We start from the raw sequence: 25235 nt of genomic DNA, 5'->3' as shown, positions 1-25235 counted from the left end.
AAAGTACCTTTGTTAGCAGTAAAAAAGATGTAACCTGTCAAGGGAGAGAAGAAGAAGATTCTGTGCCTGAGTGAGTGATTTACTAAGTTGAGAATAGGAATGCATGCTTCTTTTATTATAGATCACATGATGGCTGCTTGGGAATAATGCCTTAAGACTAGATTGTTTGATGCTAGATAGACTGGCTGAGTTTATTTTGATGGTTGTCATTTTGTTGGCATAGGGAGATTTATAGGATTGCAAGTCGTAATTTGGTGTGCGCAATGACTACTGACATACTTGATTTCTTACGCGGAGTAAGTTGAATCTTAGAACCTGCCTTTGCTTGGGTTGAAGACACCTGCGGCGTTCATTGAATAGGAAGTTGATTTGGCTGCTGAGACCAATTTTCTTCTTGTTAATTTCATGTTTTTCCGTTTTTCAGGTAGTCCTTATAGCTTGCCTTATGCAATTTTCCTTTCCCTGATGACACATCCACCTTTTTCTATTATTTTTTAAAGCATCCATGAATTACTTTACACTATCTATAGGTAAGGACTTATTTTGATTCTGCCACAACTGTCTTGAGCAGATGTACCTAAAACTGTGTTCTTGTTTGGATGAATTAGTTTAGCCATGGTGAGTGGATGTTATGTGTTTAATGGGTAACAGGATGAAAATGTGATCTGATTGAAGGTGCTGCCAACATTTGTGTAGGTTCACATTTGTTGTGAGCGATGCTGATGGTGTCTGGCAGGCCAAGAAGCTAGCTATTTGAGTCTCAGAGAAAGATGTCAATATCATTGATGAATAAGCAGATAGTGCAGTCAGTGCATTCTTTCAGTGAATTCTTCAATAAAGACTGCGGTTTTCAGGATGTATGTTGGTGCAGCTAAAAATTAATGGTATTTAATGCAGATATGGGTAAGGAAAGTTTGGGGGCTTCCTGAATCTTGCAAACCCATTGGAATTTCTGGATAACAGTGAAGTATCTATCTGTCTTCTTTGGGCTTGCAATTTGTTGTATGCTGTTATGATGAGGAAGACCAGGCTTGAGTAGATGTTGGAGTGTGCTATGTCTTCGAGGTGAATAGTGTGTCAAGTGTATGTTTGTGTGCTTATACTGTTGGAAATTATAGCTGTTTGTCAGACAGCTCGGTAAGCAAGGATTAGCATGAGTCTCAATGTTGTGCTTGAGAAGGGTGTGTGGGTGCTGATATGTGTGAACGGTAAAGCTTCTCATCAGACTAAGGTGCAGTATAAGATGGTGACGCAGTCAAGCTGAAACCAGCATCAGTGGCATAGCAAAGGTACGCTGAGACCTAATGCAATCAAGGAAAATGGACCCCCATCCTTGATTTAGTTTTAAAAACACAGCTATATTTGGCTTCAAGTGGGCCCCTCGCACCCAGTTGCCCTGGTACCACTACACTTGCTGCACTTTTGATATCTGATTAGGACAGGACAATCAGAGTACAACCAATGTTTTCAGACGTGTGAAAAGAAGAGGGAGAAGGTAAAAAAAAACAAAAGAACAACATTGAGGAATTCCAAGCAAGCCTGGAGGCAGGCACACTGGCACAATAAGCAATTCCATGCACTTTCTCCATAATGCCAGAAAAGGGAAAGAGAGATCAGCCTCTCACATTCTTCAATTTGCTTAACTTTGTCAGCCAAAAGCCATCAATACAAACTTCATGCCTCAAGTACGGACAAAAGGCATATGGGATTTTGACTCCCAATGCAAGAAATTTGGTTACTGGTTGAGGGGGGTGAAACTATTCTAAAGCAGCAACACTAATTCTCCTCAGGGTGAAGTCACAAGCAAACCCTAAACTAACCTGCGCTCAACCCTTGGGTAGTTTGACACACAGTAGTCAGGTTCAACTCAGAGTCAAGTGTAAAGTATTTGTGTAACACTTCAAATGGTAACACAGTAAAAACAGACCACAAAGGGAGCCCACAAAGGAGTTAAAAAATAAAGTTATTTTTATTTAAAAAGAAGACCAAAACAACAAAAATGCAATCAGTAGAATCGGAGATATTAAATTAGAAAGATTCTAATAAAAACAGCGCAAAAAGGTGTAAAGCGCCAACTATGGATATCTGGCTGCACAGTTCAGGTTCAGTTCAGGCTAACTGCAGTGTAGCGTGACCAGCTGCAGGGACCCAGTTAGGCCAGCTGAACAAAGTACCTACAATCCTGGTTTGTGGAGCGTTGAGAAGATGTGCCACATGTAGTCAAATGGTACAGTACTATAATTCTATGTAGATGTGTAATGTTAATTCATTACTGATTTTAGGGCTGAGTACTAAATATTTTCGGTGTTCCAGGATTTACATTTAGTGTGATGCACAATGAGAAAAAACTGGTCAGTAGACTACACTTGTCGTCTGAGCCGATAAAGCCCCATGACTGTCCAGAAAATTAAAGAATAATGTTAAGATTTTTTAAATATAGTCTGGCTTTATGACTAACCAATAAATGGATTCTATAAGGCATGCTCCTTCCTACTGAATCTTAAGATCAGGGGCACTATAGTGTAGTCTAACTGCTAAAATGGATCCTGTTATGTTTTCAGCAGTATTCCAGTAATATAGTTTTTATTAATGAATGCTATCACCATTAATTTGTGTGTCTCTGAGGGAAGGAAATATAACATCAAGAACTAACACGCTTTGAGATTTGAGGTTCATCTCTCCATCCCACAAAAACATCACTATTATTTACTTTGTGGGTGAAAAGTGAGAAGACCACAAAAATGGTCCAGGTCAGTGGCAAATTGATGGGGAAGTTAAAATATATCTCCAGCTGAAAAACCTTGATCTTGGATGCACTGAGCTTCATCCTGGTGGTTTCCAGCCAACTAGCGATCTTATTTAAGCGTCCTCTTAGTTCTTTAAAGTATTAGTTAGGCCATTCACTCACTTCTAGATTTAGTTGCTATATGCATATGAATGGAATGTCTCAATAAGTAAAGGCCTGGTGGAAATGGTTAATACCAATGAGGCATATTTAAAGTAGAGACGTCCACTGAGGACTTTTTGATAGAGGAGTTACTGTTTTTTGGCTTGAAGATGTAGACGCATTGGTTAGACTTTTCACAGTGGTGTTAAATATGTCAGTATGCTCCTTAGTTGCCAGTGTCGTCAAAGAATGTTGTAATTTACTAGCAGCTAAAGAGTGAGAAGCAACCTTAGTATTCATTTTCAGAAATCTCCTGGAGTAAAAAAGCTAGCAGTCATGAAAATGGCTCTGTCTATGCCAATCCTTCAGGGATAGTGCGTGAAAAGCTGAAGGGTAAACAATGTTCGTTGTATTGTATTGTATTGAAAATTTATAAAGCGCAAACTGTCACCCTATGGGTATCCTGGCGCTGAGACTTAAAAAATGGACCCCCACGGACATCGACCAGTTTATCAATGGGAAGCAATATGTTCAGGCTTTGGGCACAGCCAGGTTTTCAAACTCTTCCTAAAACATGTCAAAGACTCGGCCTGTATGATGTTCTGAGGCAGTTCATTCCACAGGCGTGCAGCCGCAACACCAAAAGCTCTGCCTCCCGACCTGGACCTCTTATATCTGGTAGTCACTACCAGATTTGCGCTGGAGGAGCGGAGCTGCCTCTTGGGCTTATACCAAGTAAATTTCTCCTGCATCGGTACAGGGCCCAGTCCATGTACTACTCTAAACACAATACAAAGAGATTTAAAGCAGACTCTTTCCTTAATTGGCAACCAGTAAAGATCCCTCAAGGCCATCGTCGTAGGGGACCTGCGCTGTCTATTTAGCGCCAATCTTGCTGCTATAGACTGGACTCTCTGCAACCACCTATTTGTACATAAAAAAGGGATTATTAGCATATTCTCTACCTTGGTATATAGACAGTCTCCCAATAGTAAGTCAGGGCACAAAAACAGTCTGAATTATAGGAAATGTTTCCTTGTATTGTTAATGCCCTGAGAATTTCCAATAATTAGTTCGATCTAACTTCCATTGTGTTAAATACTCTTCATAGGTAGGGGTTCTGTGAAAAATTAAAGTATGTATAAGCGTAGGTTAATATGTGCAAATTTGCCACCTCAAACTATAGTTATGAAATCAAAAACCAAGTAGTGCAGTCATATTTTGATTTTCCAACCAAGTATACGCATCTACAATTTCATTCAGAGATCTACCTCAACTATGTCTGAATTATTGAAAATGTGCCTTCCAGAAAATCTGCATTTATGTTTATATTTAATTGCTATGAATCAATATTCCTTCCCTGAAAAAAGTAAAAGAGTGATGTTGGGTTCTGTTTGTGTCTATAGGGAGTATTCCAAATTTGAATCCAGTTAAATCCCCTTGTAGGAAACTGGTCCATAATTTCGAATGGTCATGGTAATTGGTTGTTGTAATAGCAATATCCATAGTAATTTCCTATTTCTCAGACCACAATCAGGGTCTCACTTAAAACTCATAGGAAATTAAGCTTTTTCAAATTATTGATACCTGTGATATTAAAGTTTTTGAATGTGAAATTAAGCATGAGGGATTATCACACCATATTAAAGATGTGTTTAAGCCATTTCTGTTGATGTAACATCTATTTAATGTGATACTCTTTTTTCTGAAGGTTTTCATGACAAGAGGTTTATGAAGTCAGAATATATTCTTATCTTAATTATGACTCACCAACAATATAAATATATATATAATTCATACTAATTTTGACATCTAAACTATTATCAATGTCCCCAAGTAATTTGTCAAAAATGTGTCAGATATTTTTTGCAAGTATTACTTTACAGCTCTTAAACAGAGGGGTCACTTGAAGAGTAGACTGCATTTGTAGTGGATTCTAAGCCCAGAATGTTTACAAGATAATGCAAGGAATTTATCCATGCTGATTTTATTAAAGGGCTCAAAAATCTAATTAAAATACTTTTGTTAATGTGGCAAAAATTGATCTAACATCACTTCCTCCATCATGGTGTTTTTTTTTCACACAAATTAAAATGATTGAGTACCCCATATTGAAGTAAAATAATGATATTGGGGGGTTTTCAAAAATGTTAAAATGTCACACCAAAGTTACCAGATTTGCTGTAAGATGTCTAGTTTAATCAGTTTTTTTGAAGTTTTTGGTTTCAGAAAATGTGCAAATCACTACACCCAACTTGTATCATGGCCTAATAAAGTTCCAAAATTGCACTTGGCTCCAGGTTAGGGTCTATCAGTTTATCCCAGCCTCTTCAATTGTGACAGCCAGTAATATTACAAAAAGGCAATGTCCTATATGTTTGTGGTGGGTTAGCTTTTTGCAGCTCACATTAAATGTCAACGTTTAAATTGCCTCCCACATGAACCACAGCTACACAATGTCAAGTGCATTTTCTGTATCAAAACAAGTGAATATAGTTATAGTTAGGGATTCCCTATCAGATAGAGCTTAAGTATCCAATATAATTATCCAGTAGTGTGCTTGATGAATGATTGAGGGCTTCTCCAGAAATATGTTTTTGCATTCCTGTTATCACTTTAAAACTACACCTACACTTATTTGAAGTTGCTAGAAAGTTAAAAAGATGTTAGTATCTCATTTTATAAATTAAATTTACAGATATGAATTAGAGTGTTTTACCATCTTTTTAAAATAAAGTCAGTCAGGCATTGCTGCAAATGCTGCCATCTTTTTTAAAACTCAAACAATCCATATTAAATAATACATAAAGTGCAACACCTTAGGAAATAATTAATAACTGTATCTAGGCTGTTAGGTAAATCTTTCTTCAAGCCAAGATCTTCCTGACCTTTACTCTTTTCTATGTGAGATACTTGTGCTAGAGTCATCCTAAGTAATTTTAATGGAAATCACTCAAATTACTTCTTTTTATAGCCCGGCAACCATTTCAACTATTTGGTTACTAGGCTGAAGAAAGTCTACTGTCTTCAATCTATCTCTCTCTCGTCTTTTGTTTTGAATACATTTTAAAATGATTACCTAATATATTGTATTTCTTTAAACTGCCAAACTCCTTCCTTGCTTTATATAAATATGCCTGTTAAAAGATATACTGGGCCCTGCATATTCTACTCACATTTTGACATTTATTGAATTTCCTATTTTCTAATTGCTTGGATCGATCTCATAATAATCCCTCTGGAAAATGTTTAATAGGCATTACCAATAATATTCATGCCAGGTCGATCTGGATTACGACTCACAATATTAATTAGATAAAAGTCGCTTCTATTAGTTTCTGTATGAACGATTATATATGAGTATATCATTGACAAAAATATTGTTTGGCATAAATATTGTGCCTTAAACAAAATGGAAAAAATAATATCTCATCAAGTGTATATTTTATATTTTTCAATTCAAAGGGTGATATTTTTGTAAATGATATTTAGGATCCAATACATTCGTCAAATGATATTTCGTCCATGATATGCTGGTACCATACCATATGAACATCTTTCCACTTGAAATTGCCTATCTATCTTCCAGTGCCACTAACATTAGTCCTTCATGCTTAATGGTTAGTGTGTTTCAATGTACTATGGTCTGAAAAGCCTTAGCAAGTGTGTCAGTCTAGGAATCTTGGTATCCAATTCCTTTGATATACAAAGGTTAATATGAAATGAAAAAGGAACATTTCTAAACTTTCAGCTTCTTGTACTTTTTTAAATACTCCATAAAAACACATCTTATTATTTGCGTATTAACTTGGATTCAGTTATACAGGGTGATGTCCTTAGTTTGCTGGTACTACTTTATCTAAAAAATAAATCATGTTGAAATCTAAGTCCTTTCAAATGGCATAAAGTTTCAGAAATTCTGCTAGTGCTAAACAGAATCTGTTCACACTCGTACATCATCATTAATTTGTCAATATTAATTTGCCATTGTAAATATGGACTGGTGGTTCTAAATTTCGGAGATTATCAATCGTCCTTTCTTGTTTTCGTATGCCCTCTCTGTACAGTATATCAGCAGAGTTGGAGTTAATTTGGTACATGTACTACTGTTACATTCAATCATGTTCGCTCATGCAAAGGCCTTTTAGTTGTGTCTCTTGAAGTAGCACAGTCTCCACTTTACTGGCGTTAAGAGTCTCCAGGAGATATTTATGTGTCCCATGCATTGACTGACCACTTACATTAGATGATGTCATATTAAAAAATGCTCCTACAATAATGATATATGTAATACACTGAAAAAGCAAAGGTTACAGCGACATTATAGTTAGGAAAGGGATTGAAAAAAACCTTAGAATTTCACAGAAAAAAAACAAAGGTTACAAGGACCCTATAGTTAGGCTGACATTTCACTCGTACAAAACCAGAGAAATTCAGCTGTTATAGTTAGTGAGCTAATTATAACTTGCACCCCCGCAATGCACCACTTATGACTTCACATATTACATCATTTATGACATGGTCAGTGACATCACTGATGACAGCACTCATGTCATCTCAAATGACATCACGGATGACATCATTCACAGAATCCGACACACCCAATCACATCGCCCAAATAACTTTTCATACACCCACTCCAACTTCCACACTACCATTCTCAAACCCATTCAAACACCCATATCAGTACTTACACAGCCACTTACTGATTCATAGATCAACACACACATCTACTCACTCACCCATACAGCCACTCATACACCCTCTCACTCACTAATACAGCCAATAACGTAGTCATTCATACACCCATAAAGCCACTCATGATGTCCATGACCATAATGTCTCCCTGTGTCCTTCAATTACAACAACAGTACTTTATTCTATTTTCCATTTCTTATCGAAGTTGTCTTACACACATTGTCACCATCCAGCCTCTAGAAATCAATTTTGTGTGAGGACGGGAGACACTCATATTCTGCGCAGTTGCAGAAATTCAATGAGAAATGGAACATTGAATAAAGTACTATTGTTGCAATGGAAGGAAACAGTGGAGGCAATTACTGGCACTATTTTGCAATGGAATATGGTCATTGTAGTCAATGAAACAAAGTGAAGGTTTGATGCCTTGCTAGGTATTATTTTCTAACCAGCGGTATTGTGGATAATGTACAATAAATACAATCAAGTGACATTTCGGATACTAACATCAAATGTTCCACTGGTGTTTACAATGAAGACTTTATGGATGTGACTACTACCGCTTTGGCTCCATATAATAATGCCAACTGAAAGTCTTTCTTCAACGTCTATCTATGTACGCCTATTTAAATTGAGCAAGCAACCTTTTGCAATGCCTTATGCTCAAGGCCTTGATTGGGACAAAAAGAGTCATGAGCTTGCTGAAATAAAGGATTGTGTGCCAAATTATCGGTATTGAGTGACTTGTTTACACTCTTGGAGGTGAGAGTGTTTTGTTGTTTAATATATATGCATGCAACACCAGCGATACTTGGGCTTGCCATGTCGACCACAATCTAGGAGTGTGATGAGGTATCGTATCTGGCAAGTCCCCAGGGTCTAACCGGAATGAGTAAGATGAGGTGAAGTCTCGTGTGGCTGGTGTGACCGAGCGCGAGGAAATCCTGGAGATTTTCAGCGTGGAGTTCCTATATTTGCTACGAGCTGGCTGCCTCACTCAAAAGCTCTGTGGAAAACCCTGGTGCTGGGCACTGTGCAACAGCTGTTGCATTACGGTGAGGATTTATGGCTCCATTTTCGTGATACAGTTTTCTCCATGCCTGGCAGAGGAAAGGATTTTAAAGCATCATTTTCTCTAGCTTAATAACCACACGCTACGCAAAACAGTTTGTTTGTTATTCAGGACCGGCGCTTGTGTGTTTCTCAAGACTTTGATATCTTCAAAAAAGAACAGCAGCAGGGAGAGCGGGACATTACGCATCAGCGTGTACATTCAATATAGTGTTGTTGTGAACTTTTAATTTTAATTTAAGCTCACGTGAACTGTAGCACGTCATTGCCACATTCAGCTGGAGATTTGCAAACTTTTTTTTGATTTTATCTTTTATGCTATGTTTAAATGCACCAAAAGGTGAGAGGATGTCTTTCAATGTTTACACTTAAAAGCCATTTGGACAATAAGTGTTGGCAGGTCTGACGTGATTCACAAGGCACAGCGCAAACAGTACATTTGGCATGTCTAGGGATCACTGTAGTCATAGATACCTAAAGACGTTTTGTACAGTGTCTAAGCAGACAGAGTGCACGCGTTTGTAATGTGTATGTTCATGCATTCCTGCTTGTTAAAGTTTTAACAAATTGAAAGCAGTACCACTTCTATGTCTTTGACCTGTGGGGTTTTTAAAGCATTTGAAATGTTGGTGACTCACTGATTGAGAAAGGCTGTGCGCAGCCGAAACACGTCTCAGTGATTTGTTTTGCTGGGTCTGGAGAGGACCACACTTCTTTAAAGCAGCCAAATCGTGAATCCTTGTGTGCGTGCTCACTTTTTCGTGGTGAAGTTGGGACTTTGTTTGATATTGATATAGCTTTGGGAGATTTTCTTGTTGCTTTGAATTAAATGTTCACGCTCTATGGAATTTGTGCCCTTGCTGTCTTTTCTACAAAAAGACTTGGTGTGATAAATATATATATATATATATATATATATATATACATATATATATATATATATATATATATATATATATATATATATATATATATATATATATTTATATATATGTATCTTCCTCGCTAGTTTCCTGCACTCGCTCGCTGGACACCAGACCGAAGGGTGCGTCGTCACCGGATTTTGCAGGGAAATCCAATTCAATACACCAATCCTTTACACAAGGAAGACAACGCCATGTGCGATCAAACAATGTTTATTTCGTCAAACCGCCATCGGATGCATTTCGGCTGATCTCAGCCTTGCTCACCAATGACGAGGTAGCATTTCCGGCAATCTTGTAACCATCATCATTTTCAAAATTAGAACTACAAGTGCATGAACATAAACAACAGATCCGTAGTCTTTTCACAATCTCAGGAAATATCCAATCTCGTAACCCGCAAATGACTGTTTTAGTTATATTATGCCACTGAAATTGTGACTTGGTTGTACATTTACTCCAATATTAAATAAAATTGCTAAAATAAAACCACATTACAATAATTTCCATAAAAGTCGTCCTAAGCGATAAACATTGCATTTGTCATATACTCTGTTCAGCCACTTGTCATTACTGTGTAGAATATAATTTTCTAAACACTGCTAAATATCAAGAAAATATCGTGATACTGTTGTGCCACTGCCCCAGTGGGTTTAAACACTATTCACATTTAATAATGAAATACATCATACACTGTTGGGCCCAAGTGGGCATAACAGCCAATCAAATGATAGTTAGGCATAAATAACAGGTATAAAAATAGTCAGAGTAGGTTACTTTTTACGTATAGTTATGCGAAAAATAACTATAAGTGTCAATATGTCAAATAAATAGTGTATTAAAAAATCGAAAATTAAAAAAAAACACACCATGTATACATCACGGTGCAGAGAAATGAATGATTGCTACAGGGGAGAGGAATTACACTGGCTTGCTTTTCTCACTAAAAAGTCATATTTCATTATAAATGTGTGTGCAAATCTTCTCCAATGTTTAGACTGCAGGGACTCTTTGAATTTAATTCAATTATATATTGAGACTCAAGTCTCCTCAAGGATTTTTCTCGATTGTCACCCCTTGATCTTAAAGGTACTGAGTCAATTACATAATAGGTGAGCCCTTTTACATCCTGAATGTGTTGCTCCTGGAAATGCCATGCTACAGGGTAGTTTTTATCCCCATTTTTTATAGCAAGAATATGCTGGAGGATACAGTTATGTATTTCCAGCATCGTATTGCCCACATATTTTAGTTTACATGGACATTGCAGAACATAAACTGCATGATCGGTTTTGCAGGTGTACCTGCCTCTTATTCTCCTCGGTCTAGAGTTGAGCTCAGTTGTGTATGTCTCCATATTATTTCCATACTGTCACGCTTTGCATTTCAAGCATCCAAGAAAGCCTTGTTTCCTCCTCAACCACGTTGTACCAGTAATTGCTTTAACTTCCTTAAGTGTGTTGCTGACTAAACTCTGTCTCATTGATGGTGCCCTCCTGAATGTTATTACAGGTTTACGTGGTGCGGCTTTGCTTCACACTGGATCATTGCGTATCAAGTGCCAATATTTGTTTAAAATCCCCCTAATGGATGCTTGCAGAGTGCTATATGCAGTGATTAGTCTGAAATAGGTCAACTGTTTCTGCTTAAGGGTATCTTTTTCCCTCTTGCTATCTTTAAACAATACCTGCTCTCATGGCTGTTTTTCTACTTTCTGAAGTGCAGTATCGACCCATTCATTTGGATAACCCCTTCTACGAAATCTAGACTTGAGGGTTTGCATTTCTCTTTGTGTCTCAACTTTTTCACTGCAATTCCTTAACCTCTTAAGCCTTCACCATAGGGAATACTTCTTATCAGACTCCTAAGATGAAAACTGGTCACATGTAACAGGGTATTGCCCACAGTGGGCTTTCTGTACAACTTTGTTTCTAGTCGATTATTGGCTACATACACCGTTAAAGCCAAAACATTCACGCTATGTGCACTGATTGTATTAGTGAAATGTAGATTTAAGTTGTTATTTTCAATCTGATTTAAAAAACACTCTGCCTCTGTTTTTGTACCTCTCCAAATAATAAAGAGGTTGTCAATGAACCTGTACCATTGCCCAACATTATTCTCCCATACTTCCTGATATTGCGATTGGATCATCTGCTCCTCCCACCAGCCCATCTGCAAATTCTCATAGCTGGGGCGAAGCAGGTGCCCATCGCTGTACCACACTTTTGACGAAACAGTTCGTCATTAAATATGAAAACATTACTTTTTAGACAGATCTCCACCATTCTCAACAGCATCAATGTATGGTGCCACAATTTAAGAGGCCTAACCCCTAAAACATGTCTGATTGCATTAAGACCGTCAGTGTGAGCAATACTAATGTATAGTGTGGATACATCAACTATCATCAATAACAAATTATCCTCCCAAGGGAAATCGTAAATTCTTTAAAAAAAAATCCCCTGTATCCTGTATATAGGAGGGCAATGTTTTGACGACAGTACTGAAAAATGAGTCAACATATTTGGAGGTATGCTCAAACGCACTACCTATGGCCGATATTATAGGGCGCCCTGAAGGATTTTCTAAATCCTTATGAATCTTAGGTATTGGGTGCATAACAGGAATCACTGGAGTATCGATTTTTAAATATGAAACTTCCTCCTTGCTGATCAAACCTTGCATTTGCAACCCTTGCAGCTCAATATTATACTGTAGATGTGACTCCATCATGATCTCTCTAGTTGTTCATATATAGCATGTAGTGTTATTCAACTGAACATATGCCTCTTTAGGATATTTCTCTCTTGAATATAAAACTACATTATCCCTCTTGCCGGAGTTTCTCACTATGCAGTTTCCATCACTGGTTAACTTGTTTACTAATGCATAATAATCTCTTTGCTGCTTAGAATTGCTGCAACATTGTTCATTTGTACTTTCATATAGACATTTCAATTTGTTAGTCACAAGATCATTATAAACATCAATGGAATCCCGGCTGGTCGTTGGCGTGTACCGAGAGGCCAGTCTGAAATTGGTTCTTTCAGTACAGTATACATCCACACTCTGCTCAACTCTCGCTGTTCCTTCATCAGTAGAAAATGCCCCTCTCTGGTCACTTTCATTTTCCAAGTCTCGTAGATCTGATACTAACCTCTTGTCTTGCACCTGTAAACAATCCTCTTGTGATAAGATGCTTTGGCTGGTGGCTTGTATCTTTGTTTGTTGTGTCATAAACTGCTTCTTCAATTTAAGCATTCTCATGAATTTAAAAAAATCAATTCTTGTTTGCACATAATTCATTTTTGACACAATACAATATGATAGTCCCAGTGAGAGTATCTTTGTTTCTTGATCAGAAATGTTTGTACGATTTATGACGGTATTATCATTGTTGTCATCATCTTCACTTATTATTTGCTCCATTTCTTCTTCTCGGTTGATGTTTCTGAGCTTTGCCCCCTGCCTCCTCTTATGCCTCTGCCTCTTCCTCTTGGAGGCTTTAAATTTTGTGCTGGTTGTCGGGGTCTTAAATTCAAGCTTCTCTCTTCTCGTAAAAAAACATTTCTTCTACTTCAGATCGAACTGGAATTTTTGTTTGCCCACTCGGGCCCTCATCTGCACTAGTATCCACTTCTGAACTCACAATACTGCTTTGTTCTGAGTGGGGTTCCACATCGGTTTCCCTTGTCGTCAACTTTTGTCGATGCAGTGAGTCAAATTTCTTCGCAAATGTGACAATTTGACCGTTTTCATAGTCACGTTTATCCCTTGCAAACTTGTGGGCTTTACGTATTTTTATCATGGTTTCCAAGGTTTTAATACGATCCTTCATGTCATCAAAAAACTTGCTAATCTTATCCTGATCAGTTTCCTTAGCCAAGGTACCATATATTTTATCAATCTCCTCCAGGATTTTACATCTGTCGGTGTCAGGATACTTCACCAAAATTGCTAGCATTCTTCATGAGGACTCACTGTTGTTATTGGCCCATTCACGAAGAATTTCCGGATTCGGGTCCTCATAAGTTGGTGTCACTAAAATTCTTAGACCACGGGGAATCCTAATGACCTCCAAGTACCGTTGAAGAGATTTCGCTTCCCACCACTTTGAAAGATCAATTTGCTTAAGATTTTCCAGTTGCTTTAGCTTAGAGTCCAGTAAAATCTTGGAGGAGACTGATAAAATTTGCTGCTTTCTTTATTCTGAGATTTCTGTGTGATGTCCTCACCCAAAGAACTCCAAGAGCCTCTTCCTTCTTCAGGACCAAACCTCACACTGTTACTTTGTTTATTAAACAGAGATTCTGTTTTTACTAATAAAGTACAGAAACAGTAAGTGATAACTAGCAATGACAAGTGGGAAGGATGTTGTAGATGTGATCTTACTCCACAGTGCTGGAAGCAGGATAGGTTGCATCAACATCAACCCATTATAAACTGTGGTTCAGGACATATCTGGCACACCTAAGTTACAGTGAACCCCAGTGAAGCAGTTCATCAGAGTAGTAGAGTATTTTGCAATGAAGGAGATAGGCAGCTGTTTGTACATGGTAGTCATGGAGGGGGTAATTTAACCTGTTCATATTAGCAAGACTGCATCACAAAAGGGCTATGTGAAGTGAGCAGGGGAATGGATTCAGGCCTTCAGATTAAGGTGTCCTTGATCTTTATACTTCATTCACTGCTTTCATGCTCAATATGCCATATTCCTTTGGCAATGCTGAACCACTTAATTTCCCTTCATTTAATCAAGGGGGAAAATGCCATACATTATGTGTTATTCTGGTTGGTGTAAAAACTCTTGACAAAGTGCTGGGAGACGATCACGTCACATGAAGCTGTCACGGGGGTGGGTGGGTTTCTTCGTAATTTACAGATGAATGTTTTACCAATTCTTTTTGCTCACCACAGAATTAAAATAGCAATATTCAAGCCATTGGCCTGTAGCATAACTGTGGCATTTATGTCATTCAATACCATTCACAAGTGGTTGAGTGTGAGCATTATTTTCTCTAAATTAAATTATGAACTAGAAAATGTCTCCTTACAAGGAGACATTTTCTGAAACTGGCTGTATTGACACACGTGATTTATAGACTGTAACACCCTCTGAAAATCTTGTCCACTTTTATCCTAATGTACATTTGTTTTCAATCACAGGTCTCTGCCGGGGTGCCTGGGCTGTACAACAAGAACCCAAGCATACTGCTGCTAGCCCTAACTTTTTGCCAACATGCGGTTAGTGTGGTAAGACAACTTGTTTTAAATATTTGCTTCTGAACTGTATTTTCATCATAATTGTTATGATCTTCGACCCAAAAAAAAAAACTCTCCATTAAAACATCTGAATTCATTAGGAGTTTGAAAACATTTTCAATCCATGTCGCAAGGAAGTCTCCAAATAAATATTTTCATATGCTGCCTGTTAATATATTGCTATTGCTATGTAATGTAGACATCTGAGTGCATGCACAGTAGTAAACTATTGCCACTGATATAATTGTGGTATTTAACTGATTGGATTGGAATGGCTAGAATGGAAAGGCATACTTTATAGATGGCTGCAGGGATGGACCTTTTCTTTGTAAAAATCCTCAATATGAATGCTGAGTCACAGTGCATTCCACAGTAAAACTATGTTGTCTGTATGATATTTTGTTAGAAATTGGGTTTCTGCTTGGCAGAGGTATGCACCCTCTCCTAGCAGGAACCACAACCCTATTCAGGGTAATTCAGATACACACCATAAATGAACCTGTGCTCACCCTCTGGTAGGTTGGCACAGAGCAGGCAGGCTGAACTTTGTCACGTGATCAGGATAGGCCTGGCAGAAACACAACCATTTACATGCTTGTGTTTCTTAAGTTGCCTTGCCTTTTACACACAATGAATTTTGACATACATTTGTGTGCGTGTCAATGCAAGATAATATTCTCTAAATCTGCATGGCTTACATTTGAACTTTATAAGCACTCGATCATGACAACTTGACCATTCAATACAAGAGATAAAGTTAATTGCGCAAATGTCATATTTTGTTATTTGTCCAGGTGGCAACACCTCTATCCAACTAGAATAAACAATGGAGGTCCAAACAACGGTTGTGACTTTGCCACATGAGTTCTATTGTCATAAATACACAGCCACATACTTGTTTAGATGGTGGAGCACTCAGCTGACACTGCAAGGTTACCACATGTCGGAGCATCAGCTCAGCATCTACCTGCGTACCAACACGAGGGATGTCCAGTTCTACCCCAAGACGGAGAGCCTGATGACACTTACCCACAGGTAACAGAGAGTTAGTCCACCTGGCAGGGATTTGGCACATGACCCACCCTAGGCAAGACTAGGTTAGGGAGCGCTTGTTAGCAGTACAGTTATACCCAGTACTTCAATGCCTGCATATATACACTGTCTTACCTCAATGGTGGAAATGTTCATTCTTTGCACTGTTCTTATTATGCTAATTACGTGAATCTGTTTCAGTCTACTCATGATAGCAGTGCACATGTTTTATGCAAGAACTACAACGCTACAATAAATATTGTAAAGCCTTGCTGAGCATTTTGTGTGCACTTCTTTGGTTATGCACAAAAGTCCAAATGAAAAGGTTTCAGATGTTACCACAATTTCTTTGGGGATCAGGGTTGTCATGTTCTGAGGTTTCACATACATGTGTTGTCTTGCAAGGATATAGGTTCAGAAGGTGCACTGTGAGCTAGCACAACTATATGCCAACATCTCCTGAGAGGTTGTGGGGAATCAAACTTGCACCATCCCAACATTTATGTTGTCCGACAAACGCACAGTTTTACCACACTTGGTACAAGCTGTATGACAACTTAAGAGGGAATGTGCAAATTTTTTGTGAAACACTTAAAACAGTAGCATAATAAAAACACCACCAAAAGACCCCACACCAGTTCAGAAAACTAGATTAAATGTACAAATTGTGCTTAGAAGCAATAAGCACCTATGGGGATTATTTGGTAGTGCTGGACCATAGCAAAGTCAAGAGTTCAGGCAGACAGTGATGGCGAGTTGGCCAGATACAGGAGGCATGCAAGGCCTGCTAAACAAGGCATCTTGTTCCTGGTCGCAAAAGCTTCTAATTGACCAGGCACAGGAGCACCCATAGGGGTTACATATGTAGTAAAAGGGGAGTTTAAGGCCTGGCAATGGGGTTTTAATGCCAAGTCAACATGGTAGTGTAAACTGCACACACAGGCTCTAAAATGGCAGGCCTGAGACATGTTTAAAGGGCTACATTTGTGGGTGGCACAATTAGTGATGCACGCCCACTAGTAGCATTTAATTTACAGGCCCTGAGCACAGCTAGTGGACTCTACTAGGGACTTACGGAAAAATTTAATATACCAATTGTGGAAAAGTCAATGTAACCATGTTTAGGGGGAGAAGCACATACCTTTATCAATGGTCAGAAGAAATAATAAGTCTCACTGCAAAATATTAATACAGAGAGGGTCATAAAACATTCTTCTAAGGAATTTTATTTAGACAGATTGCTATTTGCAGCCCCCTGCACTGTTTAGGACCTGCTGCGATTGGGATGGTGGCGTGCAAGTGGCAGTAGACTTCCATCCATTCATTCTAATTTCCAAAGAGGAACTCTTTTCATATTTGGAGCAGGTAATGGTTAAGCCTTCCTAACGTTTATTTCTACAAAAGAATTCCAGATCAAATATGTGTCTTTGTTCCCCACATGGGCATTGTAAAGGTGCCAAAGGTTTTTGGTTTGCCCCACATGCATGTACTCCACATGCGTGATGTACATATTTGACAGGACAGTAAAGGGCAAAACAAACAAGGAAATGTTTCAGTAAGACAGACATCTGTGGTGGTGATTGTCTGCTGTACTTGAACCATGGGCTTGCATGCACCCAAATAAACCTATCTCATCCATGTCACTGATGATTCCCTCACTTTTTCTTCTACAAAGTGATTGTCAAATGTTAAACTTTGGCTAATTTCCTCATCTTTCTGTAAAGCTTCAAAGTCTGTGGTGGATGACAAAAGTCTTACTGAACAGTATTTATACTCTTCTCCCAATAAAAACAATACCCAACTCATATCTCTGGGCACTGTGGAAACATTAAGAATTATGCTTTAACTTTACATCGAATTTTGGATGGGGTAGCTTAGATATTTGGGCCTGTAATAAGCTGGCATGCATGGAAATCTGAAACGTAAGCTCCCAGGAGAGTTTAGAGAGGTGGCACTTGCATGGATCTCCAGATTAATTTCAAATGTCAAACTTAGAATCAAATCACAGAGTTTCCTTACATTTCCATTGGGCATGGTCTTGATTTTGAGACCCGGCATCCCCACACTTGTGATAAAAAGTATATCCCAGTTGTGTTAGTAAGCCTATCACCCAGGGCAAGAAAGACCAAGAAATGAACTGTGGAAATGTCAAGAATTGCGCATTAAATTTACATCATTTCTTGGGATGTGGTTAACTGATTTGTTGGGGTCCGGGGTCTTTCGACACCCAATCAAACCTATGCACCCCAGACATTTCTGAAACACAGACACAAGGGGACATCCAGAGTGGTGTGGTTTCCATGGATCTCACTGTTGTCTTACTGTCAGGCTACCAAATTAGTTTGCAAATAGCTCCGGGTGAGGATTCTAACCCACTCTCTCCTTGAGAACAGAGGGAAAAAAACACTGGAATCAGCTGGCAATCCCTCAATAACTTCTGAATAACAGAAATGATGCAACAGATTTCTTGAGCATTGAGCACGGGCAGTTTGAAGGAGGAGAATAAATTAAGTAATAGGTAGGAATGGGATCTCACTGACAGTTCTAAGCATAATTATGAAGTTATACGCTTACGCTCTCAAATGGTTTATGTCACTGTAACTGCAATTCCCACCATTAGGTGCTTAGCTATTACCACCCAATCCACTACACTTAATAGACAGCACGGTGAACAGGGAGATCATGTCCCTACCATCCAAATGGTTGGAGTGGCAGGTTCTGCTAAAGGAAAAATTAAAAAATGGACACGTACTCCCTTTGAAGCAAAATCTGTAGGGATACAAGGACTAAGTTTATTGAACCAATGAACCAACATCTAATTATAAAGCTGGTTGGAATGCAACCCTGCCACAAACCCACTGTGCAGTTTTGAGCAGGCTGCATTTTGAGCTTACTACCTGTCCCTCTAGATGAGTTCAGGGTCCAATTTACATTGCAAACAATATTTCAGTTAAGGAGAACATATTTAAAGATGGCACTAAGAAATTGAGACATCATTTAAAATGTTTGTTTTAATATCCTCAGTCTAGCGAATGGTACTCATACAGAATGTGAAAATGTTATGTTATGTTATGTTAATGAAGCTTTTAAAGCGCACTGTTACCCAAGGGTGTCCTGGTGCTGAGCACTGCCTAAATAGTTGCCGAAGAGAAGATGGCTATTCAGAAAACAGCCAGGTTTTCAGCCCCTCCCTGAAGGAAAGGAGCTCGGTAGAATTCCTAAGATGCACTGGTAGGTTGTTCCAAGCTTTTGCAGCACAACCGATGAAGCTGCCGCCACCACAGTTGACTTTCTTCATTCGGGGAATGGCCACTTGATTTGCTTCTGAAGAACGCAGCATTCTTCCAGGGACATACCATTGTAGGCGTTGTCTCAGGTAGTCAGGGCTTAACATGTTATGGTCAGCAAAAGAAAGATAAATGTTTCCAACATTGTTAGAGCGTTTCTGGCATCCTGAAACCCTAAAGCTATTTCTAAGTGCTATGCTAAATTCGTAGCTAAAACCTTAAATAGCATAGCTGTCTTTATAATTTTACTCTCTCTTAGGGTGGATCGTACAGCATACATTTGAGTACCTGGCTTTCACCCATTCCATATCAAAACTCTGTTGAAGAGGGAGTGTGCTAAGGACACCTTCTACAAGCCTTCTGGAACCTACTCCCCAACTGAGAGTATGGGGCTCGGTAATCTGGTGTGACCTCTGCCAATAATTCTAGTGCAAAATCCGCTCCCTATGAATGGTCAAATCCTGGGGTTTATTTACTCTTTGACCCCTGGTTTTGTCTCATGTTTTCAAAACAAACCAGGGATTGGAGACAGCAAAGCTTCCGTAACACTTCACTAACATGGAGCAGCAAAATTCATCAGCTCCATCTATATTTTGACATTAAGTGTCCATCTTTGTCAACAATAATCGTACACTGAAGGGGCCATCTTGTAGTGGCTGCGTCCATGAACATGAACAAAAAACATGTCAGCCTACAGGGCTGTGGATTTTGAAGATATCAACAGTTTCGGTGTGTGCTCTAGGAACTTCCACTTCTAATAGAGATAAAAGAAAGGCAAACTGTAGTCAAGGAATTAAAACAGACTGCCAAAATGAGAACTGTCATGGTGTTCATAATGCTTGTTTGTAAAAACTTTGTAGGCAGCATGCAGTGGTCCCACTGACCTGTGGCTGCTCTCCTGGAGTCTACTGGACCTGGTTCCCAAATGGAAAGCTGCGACATGGGGACAGTTTCCCCTTTTCAAATCAGATATCACCTCAACTTGGGTGTCAATATCTCATGAAGAATGTTAATCTACAATTGCATCCACAAACCATTGTTGCATTTCATTGCAAAAGAATTAGGAAGGAATGTCTCAATCACGCTCCCTCCGACACTTCTGAATGAATCTCAGAACTCCTGTTGTGTGTTGGAAAGCTATTTCCATCTCACAAAAGACGTTTAATTACTAACAAGAAAAGCCTTTGTGGTTGCAAACCTGTGGGCTTTGTACAGTCCCTTAGTTTGATTATATAGCCTGTGAAAGGCGTTTTAGGGGCTGCTTAACATTGTGGGTTTTCTTTCGGTCTCATAGAAGTTTTTTTGTTATTCTATATTCAGCATTTTATACACCTTTCTACAAAACCGTGGTAAATTCCATTAAACAATAATTTATTGTAATTTTCACTGACAGAAGTACTATGTAAAAGGTGACTAATTGGCAAAATTAACAACAGTTGGCTCTGAATTTGTTTCATCATTGTATTTGGTTAGGTGAGAAAAGAGACAGGTAAATGGAGGAAAACTCCTAAATTAGTTCCTGGTCAGGTGCAACCCTAGATGATTGGGGGTGCAGTGGCCGGCGCCCAGAAGAGTAGGGGATTGAAAAAAACATCTGGAGAAGAACTAGTTGATCAGCTGGAAATTGTAAAGATAAGAGATTATACTTTTGAATTTTCAAGTAACTTGTGAGAAATGCCATCTGCCTAGGATGGGCCCACAGATTTTTCAACTTTTAAACCTCTTTTCTTTTTACTGTGGCTGTGAGGTGAACCCTAAGGACTGGGTTTAGCCACATGTGCTCCATTTAAAAAAATATTACCATTCCTCATAAGACAATCCCTGATGCATTCTTTCTGAACTGACATTCTGCCAGGTCACCAGACTGATACTGAGTGGTACAAAATGTTAATGACTAGCATAACCTTAACAAAATGCACTCCTGACCTACTCGAGTTTAATTACATACAGATTACGTTATGTAATTTTGGCTCATTGCATTTAAAAACTACAGGATACATTTCACGTGACTTCTGTGTGTAACGCATTGAACATATGAGAACCTTTTCTGAAGGTGTTTTGGCCTAAAAGTATATGTCATTTGGTTCACATTAATGTATCAGACCGGTGGCACTTAAACATTTCCTATTATAAAGAGATGTGTAATTTCGGCTGAATCCTCCAAACCAGCAATCTGAATCTGTTATTTATAGTTTTGGAGGTGTTCATGAGGTCGGTTTTTTATACCATATATAACATGACACATTGTTTACTAATTAAACCTCCTTGTTGAAGAAAATATTTTTATATTTTATGCATATGGCTTTGCTGTGACCATCTGTTCAAGTAAAATATTTAATCAGTTTTACCAACTCTGATGTCTTTGTGCACACTATCTATATCTTTCCAATTAAAGAGTATATGGGTTGCTGCATCAATGACTCAAGGTAATAAAGACTAATGTCTAACATCTCTGACCACTTACTTAGGGTACAAAGAAGACAAGCCAAACCATTCCCCTTGGAAGCTCTATAAAGGCCAGCGGTCACATACGTGTGCCCTATTGAAAGCAAACCTTTAACCAGGTTTATGTAGAAGAGAAAAATGCTACACACTTTAGAATGGTCAACTGCTGGTACAAAATGTCTAGAATGCCATTGTGTCTCAATAGAATGATAAAAAAAAACATTTGAGGCTATTTATTAAGCAGGAATCACTTTTTAAACACTGTCAAGATAATAAAGCTTGTTACACATCTTTTTAAACACTTGATGATCTGTGTCTAGGTTCATGTTTATTGCTAGAAAGGGCCCTATAATGAGTGAGGCAGAAAACGGCTAGGCCCACCACCGCTTGGGTTATCAAAACAGTGGATATTGATGATTCTAGGAGGGATATTCCCCTTCATTACAAGTTAGACCCCGATGATCCACTCAGAACTGAAGAATTGCCATAAGATGTATGAATACTGCACCAATTTCCATGATCATTCTGCATTTTCTCCTCAAGGTTCACCTCAACACTTCATCTAAATTCAGCAGCCTTAATATCCATATAAAAAATACTGGATACACACAGTTACTACATGAATCTTGTAACCCTGATGAGCTGGTAATGCAAAAAATTCTCTGATTTGTATACAAAGGTGGCAGAGAATCCCCCAATGGATGATCTATTACTTACTTCATAAAATTGAGGCTCAAGGGCAAAACAATGCCAGTCCACATGACTTATGTCAAGAAATGTTCATATTTGTGAGGCAGAACCTCACCAGTGAGAGTGAGATTGAGGAGTGTCCGACTGGTCTTATCCTCTCTCAAAGCCGTGTTTGGCAGTAGGAATGCAGCAAAGTGGTGCACAGACACACTAGTCACATGACTTCAATTACATCCCTATTTTGTATTCAGTGTGTTTCTTTGAGGAAGAGATAGGACAAGCAGATAATGCAAGAAGCCATAGCTTTTCTCATGCTCAAGGTGCTATTCTTATTATTAAGTCCTGACAAAAGTGGAGTCAAACCTTCAGATCACAACTTTCCAAACTTTTCATGTTGGTGACACACTTTTTAGACATGCATCATTGCGTGACACGGTTCAGATCCCTGCTTCCTCCTTTCATTGGCAAAGAGTTTAGAGGGTCCTTCAATGAGAAAAGGGGGTAACATCTGGGAGTGAGAGAGTATACAGGAGCCCATGCTTCCTGGGCATGTTCTTGTTCTCATTTCTTCTGGTCTCCTCTTCTTCCAAGCAGCCCCTGGCATGTCTCTTGCAACACTATCTGGTCAGCTCCTCACCTCTTCCTCTAGCCCCAGGCATTCAAGTGTAGATGTTAAATGTAATCATTTGTTAGGAGGCAGAACCCTTCTCCCATCACTGCTGATAACTGCTACATAGGACAATACAGAGCTGGCAGGGCCCAACCTTGGATAAATGGAATCTCTGAACAAACCTCTGATTCTGCAGTCAGGGTTACAACCGATGCCAAGCGGGTAAGTAAGGAATAGGGTAGGTGATTTAGGACAAGCCACAGACATTGTGTGTGCACATGTGTTTAAGTGTGTGTGAGTCTTCGTGTGTGTATGTATATGTGTGAGTAAAAATCGAGACTGATTTAATTGATAAAATTACACTTAAATGCCAAAAATTCCATATGGGGAATCGGATATTTGAATTTTTAACATTTAAAATAAAAATCATGCCAAAAAGTGTGAGTGGCACGTGCGGTCGTCTGCTTGTGCTTAGCCGGTACCTATGTGGGACCATGATGGAGCGCAGGTTGGATACAAAAAACAGGTTTGTCCTGCTCGGAAGTTTTACCTTCTGACTTGGGCTCTGAATTGAAAGTCAGAAATCCTCAGGGGTGCACGGTAGCAGACTGAGGCCCCGGTAAAGACATTGACTTTTGACTGGAAAGCTCAGAGTGGGAAAAATTCATGCCCAACGAAGGTCCCATACCGGCTGGCTACTTTTAGTGCCTTTTCCTGGCGAAGGTTTCTACCATCAGACTTAGTCACTTTTTTGGAGCTTGGATTCCTACATTGGGGCAAGGTTAAAAGCTGTAGCCAAAAAGGTCTCCACAAGGCTGAATAGTCTATCTGTGATGTCTCACTGAAACTGATTTGATCTTGCGGAAAACTCCAAGCGAGAGCAATCTGAATCTGTGGCCCAGCAGCAACATACCTTTATCAGATAGGCTCGCCAGGTTTGTCCCTGTGCCCCAAATGTCTTTGGAGATTGAAAGCTTCTAAAATCCAAGTTGTCTCACTCCGTTAGAAGGAGTACACTTTGACACAGCCAAGTGTCCCGATATTAAGACCTACTTAGGGGTAACTTATTAATACATAAACGGAGGGTTTAGGCCTGTTAAAAGGGATTATTTTGACAGGTTATATTTGCAGTTTTAAAACCGCACAGACAGGCTATAGTGGTAGGCCTGTAGTCATGTTTTCCACTGTCACTGTGAACTTATAGGCCTTGGGTACGCTTTGTACCATATACGAGGGATTTAGAGATAAATTCGGTATTTCAATTTGGAGCATTACCAATTTTGACATATTTTTAGGGATCAGAGCAGAAGCTCTGGGCACTGGACAGCAGTGTCCCAGTGCACTGAGTCCAAAAACCAGCAAAGCAAAAAAAAATGGGTGTGGCCACATAAAAAGGGGCATTTTTTCACACTGGTGTATAGTAGTGGCCTATCCATGATCTATTGTCACATTTATGTATGACTTTTATAGCATATTATTTATAATCTTCTAGTTATTTCAGAGTGCATGTGTTCCTGCAATTTCGCTACCCTCAATATAATAGTGGTGTAGCCTGATATATTCATGACAACCTACTGAAAATTCCTGGCATGCCATTGTTGACAAATCCACCCCATCCCCAGCTGGCATATTTAAAGCAAACTACATGTTTGCAGCTCTCTATATAAGAGCATGCCTGATTTAATACTGATTTGCTTGATTCACTGGGGACATTCTTGACACAAATGTAGGTATCCTTGCCTAATAGCGGTGGTGTAAGGCCAACCCATCTTGGCATTGTGTGGTCACAATTAGCATATTTGCAGCTTTGACCTGGATAATAGTAGGCATGGTCTAATGGAGTTTATCCTTGACATATTGCAGACCTTTGTGACATAATTACAGGCATCTGCGACCCAAGGGTGGCCTTGGCATATTGTGCCAATCCTTAACAAAATTGTGGATAACTATGATATAAATATCATCCCCACCCTTGAGACTGTGGGCATTCATGATGGCAATGTGGTTATCCCTATTGCAGTGGTCATGGAATCTCTATTGTTTGATGATGATATGATGAACACATAAGAGTCAGAATCTGTCAATGTGTGAAAGAAGTACTGACTACTTGATGAAACGGATATTTTGGAATCTGTATTTACTAGAAACTAGAATATTATAATTTTGCCAGAAAATAATATATTGCTAATTTGAATGAGAAGATTTTGATTGGGTAAAACAAGCAGAATTATCCAACATATATTCTGCTACACCCGTTTTTGTAATGTGTGTAGGCATTTCTTCCTCTAAATCGATAACTCTTGTCAATATATGATCAGTAGTGAGGA

The 25235-nt window shown here is 38.9% G+C and overlaps 1 protein-coding gene across 2 annotated transcripts in view; it reads left to right on the top strand.

The window, feature by feature from the left end:
• The window catches only part of TRPC4 (transient receptor potential cation channel subfamily C member 4), a 1369656-nt gene that overhangs the window by 277953 nt on the left and 1066468 nt on the right, over nt 1-25235 (top strand). For both annotated transcript variants that reach the window (XM_085621757.1, XM_085621758.1), the window contains exon 2: nt 14749-14835. The gene's annotated coding sequence lies outside the window, so the exon portion shown is untranslated. The remainder of the gene's footprint in view (nt 1-14748; nt 14836-25235) is intronic.

Source organism: Triturus cristatus, chromosome 8 (assembly GCF_964204655.1).
Source record: "Triturus cristatus chromosome 8, aTriCri1.1, whole genome shotgun sequence".
Classification (NCBI taxonomy): domain Eukaryota; kingdom Metazoa; phylum Chordata; class Amphibia; order Caudata; family Salamandridae; genus Triturus; species Triturus cristatus.
This window is presented reverse-complemented; position numbering and strand designations above follow the sequence as displayed.